A 9956-nucleotide genomic window follows, 5' to 3' on the forward strand; every position below is an offset into this window, starting at 1 on the left:
TCTTCTTCCTGCTCAACCTGGCCCTCAGCGACCTGGGCTCCATCTGCACCACTGTCCCCAAAGCCATGCACAATTCCCTCTGGGACACCAGGAACATCTACTCATGATGTGCTGCTCAGCTCTTTCTGACTGTATTTTTCATTGCAACAGAGTTTTCCTTTCTCACCATCATGTGCTACGACCACTGTGTGTCCATCTGCAAACCCCTGCACTAGTGGACCCTCCTGGGCAGCAGAGCTTGTGCCCACATGGCAGCAGCTGCCTGGGCCAGTGCCTTTCTCAATTCACTGCTGCACACAGTCAGTACATTTTCTGTGCCCCTGTGCCATGGCAATTCCCTGGGCCAGTTCTTCTGTGAAATCCCACAAATCCTCAAACTCTCCTGCTCAGACACATACCTGAGGGAATTTGGGCTTCTTGCTCTTACTGCTTTTCCTTTTTTGGGTTTTTTTGTGTTCATTGTTTTCTCCTATGTGCAGATCTTCAGGGCCATGCTGGGGATCCCCGCTGAGCAGGGATGGCACAAAGCCTTTTCCACCTGTCTCCCTCACCTGGCTCTACTCTTCCTATTTATCAGCACTGCTACATTTGCTCACCTGAAGCCCTCCTCCATCTCTTCCCCACCCCTGGATCTGTCCGTGTCCATTCTGTAGCCTGTGATGCTTCCAGCCCTGAACCCACCTCATCTACAGCCTGAGGAACCAGGAGTTCAAGGATGCTCTGAGGAAATGATGACTCTATCTTTTCAGAAGCAATAAACTCTCTGTTTTCTGCTCACAACCTTCAGAATGTAACTCTTTTCAATTTGGGACTTTTTTTCCCTATTTGTTCATTTTTTCATTGGCACCTTTTCTTATAATTTTTCTAGTGTTATAATGTTTTTTATAAGATACTGCACTACTACTCTGAGCATTTCTACCTGAACTTCTACTTTTCTTTCATAACACAAGGGCTTTCAGGGGGCTTGTTCCTTGTGCATTTGAATAAAAACAAGTGTTTGCCCTGACTTTTGTGTCAAAGGCATTTCCTCAGCCCTTGTCTGGCTCTGCAGGGGCAGGGCCTGTGAGCAGAGGTGGAGGGAAGGGACTCCCACCACAGCAGCACAGCCAGGGACAATGGCCCTGCCTCTTTGCACATCTGCTCCCCCCAGCTCCCCACTTCCCTTCCCAACCCTGCTGTGGGTGCAAGGCTGGAGTGCTCTGGCAGCTCAGTCCCTGTCCTGCTGCGTGTCCCTGCTGTGACCTCAGGCAGGGACAGGCCATGGGCACTGCTGGGACACAGCTGGGCTCCAGCACAGCAGCTCCACCAGCAAAGGGCATCGCCTGATGGCAGGGAAGGAAGGCTTTGCTCCCCTCCAGGGTCACTCTCAGGACTCTCAGGGGGCTCCTTGTGTTCCTTGTTCTCCCAGGGCTCACTGGGATGAAATCAGGGTCTCAGGTCTGGATCAGGTTTTGCTTGTTGGTGGCCAGTGCCCATCAGATGCTGAATGGTCTGTGCTGGACCTTCCTGGGGCTCTGCAGCTTGTACCAGGGCTAATGGTAGGGGAATGTTTGTCTGGAGGGCCTTGGGAGCTGCCAGGAGAACACAGGGGACCTGCAGGGACAGTATGTGCCAGGGACCAGCAGGGAGTGGAGCTCACTGGGCACTGGCCAGGGTGGGGGTCACCCTGAGATCAAGCACTGAATGTCTGCTGTGAGCCAGGAGAGCTCTGCAGCCCAGGGAGACAGCAGGCACAGGGAAAAGAGTCTGGGCACTGACTCCTCTGACCCTCAGGGAACTCCCCCAGGAGGATCCAGGGCAGTCCCGAGCCCCTCTGGCAGCCCTGGAACAAGGCAGGCACCTCTGAGCCCCTCCCTGGCCCCGCAGAGCCCCTGTGGGAGTGGATCAGTGCAGGGAGCACCATCAGCTGCCTCTGTGTGCCAGGCTGAGCAGCAGAGCCCAGCAGAGGCACCCAGGGCCCCAGGCAGCACAGCCTCTGTGCTCTGCAGAGCAGCAGCCCCAGCTCAGGCTCTGGGGAGCAGGGTAGGGGCTGCAGCAATGGCTGCTCGGGCCAGCACAGACGTGTCCCTTCTGGGAAAGGCTCTGGGGGCAGCTGGCATGGGCCAGGAGCAGAGCAGGAGCCCATGGGGGTGCAGAGGAGCCCTGACAAGAGGCTGCCCTGTCCCTGGGCCAGCAGGAGCTGCCTGAGGAGCCCCAGGGCCAACTCTGTGCTGCTAGGCTGGGCAGCAGGGCTGGCCCTGGGGCTGCAGGAGCTGCCTGAGCTGAGCATCTGCTGAGCATCCCAGACACAGAGGGGCTATCCCTGACTTCCAGTGCCTCCAGTTCCTGCTGCCGGGCCTGACAGGGCTGGGCTGCTCTGCTGTGCTGGGGCAGGGAGAGGAAAACCATGGACCCAGAGTTTTGAAATGGTCTCCACGGTTCCATGAGGCCCCATAATGTCACAATGGTCCCTTGGTTCCATAGGACCCCACAGTGTCACAATGCCACTGTAGCAATGGCAATGTACTGCCCAAAGACATACAATGGAAACTGGTTTATCTGAGGTAAAGTTGTGCCAGCATTGATCAGATGCACAAACAGATTGACCAATTATTTTCCCTTTATTATATTCTATAGAATCTCTTACCGTGATCTGAGTTACACTAGTTAATTTTCCTTGTGTGCATGTATCGATTCCTCTACACCCTATCTGTATTTCTTCCCCAATTATTCAATTAGAATACTAGTCCCATTTTTCCTCTTCCCATCATGTTTCAAGTATGTTTCATTTCTGTGCATAACCACAGTGGCCAAACCAAAATTTGAGAGATCTTTCCCAGCCATACTGGAACAGCTGCTTGTGGCAGTTTCTGGGGTCCCTAGGATGAAGGAGGAATGACTGAATCTGACTCCATGTTCTTAGAAGGCTAATTTGATATGATATATGATATGATATTAAAGAATGCTATACTAAAACTATACTAAACTATAGAGAACTATAGAGACAGAAGGCTTAACAATAATGATAATGAAAACTCGTGACTGACTCCTCGGAGCCTGACACAGCTGGACAGAACTTGAGGATCGTTGGTCCTTCTGGCTCTGATGTCCATGCTCCTTTGGACGCCTCCTTTATTCCTGAATAGTGAATCCAGGTAGGCTGTTCTTTGATCTTAGTTGGCATGAAGGTTGACAGAAGCACCTGGTGTAATCCATTCCCCTTCTCCTCCAGACATGGACCTGAAAAAGCTTTATCAAATATCCAGTCTCCTGGTTTAAACCAATTATATGCTTGATCCAAACCTTTAGCCCTGGTTTCAAAAACCCTCTTATGAATTTTGTTCAATTGTTTTCCCAGAATTTTTATGTACCATCTCAAGTATCCTTCTCCTATTTGGCTGATGTCTCCCCGATATTGAGTTTGATAAGGCCTCTCATATAACATTTCAAATGGGCTTAGGCCTTCCTTAGACCATGGTTTGACACTAATTCTGAGCAGAGCAAGTGGCAGTCCCATTTCCAATGCAAATTTGTTTCCTGAAAGATCTTTGCTAATTGCTGTTTGATTAAATGGTTCATTTTCTCTACTTGTCCACTGCCCTGTGAATGAAAAGGTATGTAATTGCCAGTTTATCCCTAGGGCATTACTGACTTGTTGAACTATTTGTGCACAGAAATGTGCACCACTGTCACAAGACACTGTAGCTGGTAACCCAGATTGAGGTCTAATTTTATTAAAAGTACTTCAGTATCATCTATAAATACATTTATTTGTTCTGCATGGGAAAGCTTCCAGGCAACCAGTGAAGGTGTCTATCAGTACCAATAGGTACCTGTACCCCCCTTTTCTTGGGAGTTCAGAAAAGTCACTTTGCCACTGCTGGCCTGGTATATTTCCTTTTTCTAGTTGTACCAATTTTATGCTATTTGTAGTGTTTGTATTATTTTTCTGGCAAATTGCACACTGCTGAGTGATCTGTTTGGTAATGGTATACAGATTATGGCCTGCTACACATTTAGTCAAATCTGCTTCCAATGCATTTGCTCCCCAATGAGTTTTATTATGTTCCACTAGGACTATCTTCCACAGTATGTTGGAAGGCATGAGAACCAGACTGTCAGGTTTAATGAGCACAGTTCCATGCTTGTTTGCTTCTAAGTCCTTCACGAGCTTCATATCCTCTTCATACCACCCGAGTGAGGGTATTCTCTTTCTGTACCCATGTCTTTTCCGCCTGGTGTCAAAGCCAGTGCCTCAGTCTTAGCCCCTTCTGCCGCCCATTTAGCCTCATGGTCTGCCAATGTTTCCTAATTCTTGTTCAGTCTTACCCTATGGTGACCTCTACAGTGCATGACTGCCACCTGTTCCTCTAAATTTACAGCTTCCAATAGACATAAAATTTCTTCAGCATGTTTAATTTACTTACCTTGAGCTTCATACAATCTTCTGTTTAGGACAGCACTCTGAGCAGGCCCTATGCCAAATGCAGATCTGGAGTCAGTGCATATATTTTTAATCCTCTCCCCTCCTGCCAATTCCAGGACTCGTCGGTGAATTATCTCTTCTCGCAGCATGGCTATCCCTGCAAGTAAAGGTTTTTCCTTGATTACCTTGTGGGCAGTGGTCACTGCATATCCTGCCTTATGAGTTCCTGACTTTATAATGCTGCTTCTGTCTGTGGACCAGGAGTCCCCAGCATCCTCCAGAGGTTCCTCCTTCAGGTCCGGTCTGCTGGACTAAACTTGTCTCCATGATTTCCAAACAGTCAGGGAATACAGGTGCCAAAGTAGCTCCACTGAGAAAAGATGCTGTGTTACAATTATAGGGGCTACAAAATCATCATCATTTTGTTCTACCAGTATAGCTTGATACCTCAGGAATGGAAGAGGGGAGAGCCAGTGACTCCCCTTCTGGTCTAACACCACAGAGACTGTGTAATTTTCCAGCCCATAGTAATTTGCAGGCCTCTTGAATGTTCGGAATAATGGCTGCGATGGCTCACAAGCAGCCAGGCCAAGCCTTGCTTACCTCATCCCATGGCTTAGAGAAGTAAGCAACAGCTCTCTTGTAAGGTCCCAGTTGTTTGGCTTATGGTACGGCTGTTCTTGAAATCTAGGGATAACACTGTCCAGCTTAACAGGGTTTTTCACTCTGTGTCTGGATTTTCTCATTCGAGAGCAAAGAGCTTCTAACTATTCTGGCTAAAGCCAAATGGGAAAAGGCATCTTTTAAATACAGTACCATAAACCACACCTGATTACTTTTTAAACTTCATTAGCAGGGTGTAGGGGTTTGCTACCACTAGGTAAAAATCCTCCACAATTTTGTTTATTGCTTTTAAATCTTGCACTAATCTGACCATAATATCTCTGACCATCAGTTTTTTTAACCGGAAGAATGGGAGCGTCATATTCTGATTCACTTTCTGTGAGTAATCCAAATTTCAAAGAAGTATTAATGATTTATCTTTTTTGGATCCTCTGCTTCCAATGGATATTGTTTAATTCCAACAGGGTTGGCTCTTGGTTTCAATCTTATTTCTATTGCAGTTGCATTTTAGCTCGCACTGGTGTCCCTGCTGCCCACACTCCGGGATATACTTGATCCAGGACTTCTTGAGGCACTTCTTACTTCAGGTTGCAACAATGCCAAGCTTAGTATTTCTGATTAATTGATCTTCCTTTCTTTTAGATTTTATTTTTTCCTTGCCTAAAAGTTATTCCAACTCCTAATAGTTCTAATAAGTCTCATCCCAATAATGATTTGGGGGATTCCAGCATCTATAAAAATTTATGTATTCCAGTTTGTTTACTTATTGGATACTTAATTGGCTGCAAAAAGTACACTTTCTTTTGTAGGCCAGTGGCTGCTATTACTTTTTCAAAATCTTTATCCGCTTGTATTAGTTCTTGATTTAAGACTGAATGTGAAGCAACTGTTTTGACCAGAAATTCAGCTTCTTTTTTATTGATTCCCTAGCCTAATTGCAACCATTGGGTCTGTTAGCCAATAATTCCACTCCCCATAATTCGACTTCTGCCATCATTGCAGGCTAAGAATTAACTCCTTGTCTGTGTGATAAGGGTATCCTGATGCCCCAAGAATCTGAATTTGGAATCCATAACCTAGGACAATTCATTTTTCTATGTCCTATTTCTCTACAATAAGCACTCTGATTCTCCTGTATTTGGGATGGGTGTATCTCTGGACCCTCAGCCCCTCCCAACAGGAGTTCTCAATAATTCTTGATCTTGTTTTCTCCTTTACTGCCAGCAATACAGCTTTCAGCTCTCCTACTTGTGCATTTCCCATTTCTTCTTCTACTACTTCCACACTCCTGTTTCAGTGTGGAAAGCAACTGCTCTGTACTTTGATTTCCAATCAGTGTGTTTGGCTGTGGCATCAGTGAACCACACAGCTTTGCCTTCAGAGTCTGAAGTGAAACTCTGTTTGTTTCACAAACAGGAGCACCCAGTACAGAACATGGCTTATGTGGGTGTTGTAGAGCTAACATGACTGGAGTCACAGCTATCTGTAACTTTGTAGGTTTTGTTGGTCCTTCAGTGACATCCATTTGATCTGTGACCAACTGAGATATATGTATCATTAATGTGTACAAGGGTCTTGCTATTCTAGAAAATCCAGGAACATGATTTCTCTAGTATCCCAGAGTACCCAATATTTTATATCCAAAACTGCCATTAGTTTATGTGCACATAAAGTGTAGCTGTGAGATTTGCAATATTTGGGACAGCTGTGATGAAATATCCCACATCAGCATTCAGCATTTGATAGTCAATTGTTAAATGCCACCTTCTGTCTGCTTTTTTTCACTAGCCAAACAAGAGAATTATAATAGGATGCATTCTGCTTACAACACCTCTTAGTTTTAAATTTTTAATTACATTGCAACCCATTTCAGCAGAGTAACAGATAATGTTTTTTCTATTAAAGCCAAGTAAATAATTTTTATTTTTATCTAAAATTAAAAGTTGTGGGTTTTGGCTTCTGTCAGGTAATCAAAGAGATTTTAAGCTCCACTGTTAATTACAAATTTTGAAGGTTGCCTCTTTGCTACTACAGCCAACTCTGTTGGGGTGCCATCTCTCAAAAAAGAAATTACTCAACATATGTTCATATGTTTCCTGAGCAGTTATTAGTTCCTGGTTAAACATAATCCATAGCTCCTGATTTTTAACCATTGTTCCCTTTATTTTTGTTATGCCATAGGGCAATGTCCTAGTTTTGCAGCACAAAAGTGATGATTTAAGAGAAGCTGCTATCAGTTTCCACCATGTCTGACAAAAAGAACCCACCAGTAATAGCTTTGACAATCTGTTAAGCCACTAAAAGCTGTACATGCTTCTACGAAAAAAAAGTTAAAGATGGAAAATCTTGGGAAACGTCTGTCTTTTCCATTTGGCAAAGAGGTGGCAAGGGCCAGTCCGGGCAGCCTCTGCTGCAGGGCCGGGCCCCTTCCTGTGATGCCCAGCGGGCCCCCATCGGCTGCCGGGCAGGGAGAAGGGAGCGCGACAGGGCAGAGGGCAGGCTAGGCCATGGCTGCCATTTCTAACATCTTACTTCTTGTTATAAGCCCCTCACCGCCGCCAGCCTGGGCTGAGCTGGGTCTGCCAGGGCCCAGAGCAGCCCCGGCCGGGCTGGCTTGGCCAAAGTTTTGCCACCATTGAGATTTACCCACAACCCTCATGCAGGGGGAGGAGAAGACATCGGGCCCTGCCACTGCTGAGTTCTGGCCTGGCTGCCGAGAAGACAGGCCGATCCCCCAGCCCAGCCCAGACCGCAGCTCTGGCCTGCAAGCACCAGGCCCAGCCGAGGTCAGGTGGCCATTTGTAGGCCCCGAGCGAGATATTGACTCTTTCAGTGCTTCAATTCTCCCTTGAGTGAGAGAAAGGAATGAAAGAACAAAGTGCAGGCAATAATATAAAGCAGCAACACAAAGACATCAAGGTCAATGAAGCAAGAGTCCAGTCCCAGATAGAAGGGCTCAGGAGATGCCTTGATCTTGGAGCTGAAATCCTCTTGTAAAGCTATGGAGACGAATATAATTGATACATTCAGAATTTTTTCCCTATAACACATTATTAGCAAGTATAGGGAGATAACTTGTTTGGCAAAAGCCTCCGTGCTAAAGCAAGCAAACGTTAAAGTAGTTGTGATTCTATGAGAATTTGAACAGAGAGAGAGAAAAGAGTGATGAAGACCCTGTGCCCTCAGGGAGAGAAGAAGATCTCTGTTCCCAGAGATGAAGATGATTTTAGAGATAGATAGAGAACCTTTGCTTTTGAAGAGATCATCTTTTAAACAGTGCCCCAACAGCTGTCATGGCGCATAAACACAGCTGTGGGAAAGCTTGTGGAAAATGGGAGGGACTTCACGATTGCAGATTTCCCCAGGCAGCTGCTATTCGTAGAAATTGAGAGCCATGAGAGAGCAGCTTTTCTTGTGGAGAAGTCTCCATAACATTAACAGGAGGGACTTCTCTCCCTAAGTGAACTGAAAGAAGACGGTTCCAGAGGTGGGAAACTGACTGAAAATTTTAAGTCCTGTCTCTTTACATTGCCGGTAGAAAAGGAAAAGTTGTAGGGACAGGAGGTGTTCTGAAAGTTTTGTTTTGATTCTTAGTACTCTTAGTTACTGTTAATAAACTTTTCTTTATATCCTTTTAAAGTTTTGAACCTGCTTTGCCTGTCTCCTAATCTTCTCTCACAGCAGAAAATGAGTTAAGTACATTCTAGGGAGGGCACTATTAGCAAGCACTGAACCCACCACACTAATTGGTGCATTGACCAGGAAATCTTAAATTAGCGAACCTAAACCACTACAGGCAAAAAGGTCTTAAAAACATTTTGTTAGCTAATTACAGATTTACCCACAACTTTCTATCAGTCCTGTGTGCTGGTTTGGACTGGGTTAATTTTCTTCCCAGTGCCTGGTGTGGGGCTGTCTTTGGGATTTGTGCTGAACACAGGGATAACATTGGAGATGTTTTTGTTATTGCTGAGCAGTGGCCACACAGGGCCAAGGCCTCTTCTGCTTCTCATATGACCATGGTAGGGAGATGAGGTGCTGGGAGTGGACATAGCCAGGACACATGACCCCAGTGTACCCAAGGGATATTCCAGACCATAAGACAACATACTCAGTATGGAAAGTGGGGAACATTTAGAGTGATGGTGTTTTTCTTCCCAAGTTCCATGGGATAGGGGCCCTGCTCTCCTGGAGGTGCTGAGCTCCTGCCAGCCCATGCGAATGGGTGTTTTGCTTTGCTTTGCTTGAGTGCCTGACTTTTGCTTTCCCTACTAAACTGTCTTTACCCCAACCCATGAGTGTTCTCACTTTTACCTTTCCAATTCGCGCCCTGATCCTGCTGGTGGGGGAGTCAGTGAGTGGCCCCAAGTGTGGCGCTTGGCTGCTGAGTGGGGTGAAACCAGAACAGCTGTCAGGACCAACTCCTTTAGCAAAGTTTGAAGGTGATTTTCAAGCTTTAAGCAGTTACTCCTCAGTAAAAGCACAGCACCACTCTAGGATAATGCTTCCACATGGATTAGAGTCGAAGAGTAATACACTTCCACAAGGACAAGGGAAGGTTTCTTGCCTCAGATTTCCACACTCATAAGGAAAGGGTTCATCCCTGGCAGGACTTGAGCAAGGTGCAATGGCATCAGCTGAAGTCCTCTAGCTCAGCTCAGACTGAAAGTAGAACCAGCTGCTGGGTTCACCTGGAGCAAGACAAGCTCCAGATACTTTTCCTGAGAGGCCAAGAGGTCAAAGCAGGAGTGGGAGCTGGGGCTGCAGTGGCAGTTCTAGCTGGCTGCCGAGAGCTGTGAGGGCTCCTGAAAAGCACAGGCAGGGCCTTGGGCAACACATGACAGTGAAAAACGTCATCCAATGACCCTTTCCTTAGCGTGTTCTTCTCCAAGCAGCTCTCTGAGGGGATGGAATGTGCTTTCCAGAG

This window comes from Melozone crissalis, unplaced genomic scaffold, assembly GCF_028551555.1.
Source record: "Melozone crissalis strain CALT ecotype California unplaced genomic scaffold, PUWL_Pcris_2 ptg000088l_1, whole genome shotgun sequence".
In the NCBI taxonomy this organism is placed as follows: domain Eukaryota; kingdom Metazoa; phylum Chordata; class Aves; order Passeriformes; family Passerellidae; genus Melozone; species Melozone crissalis.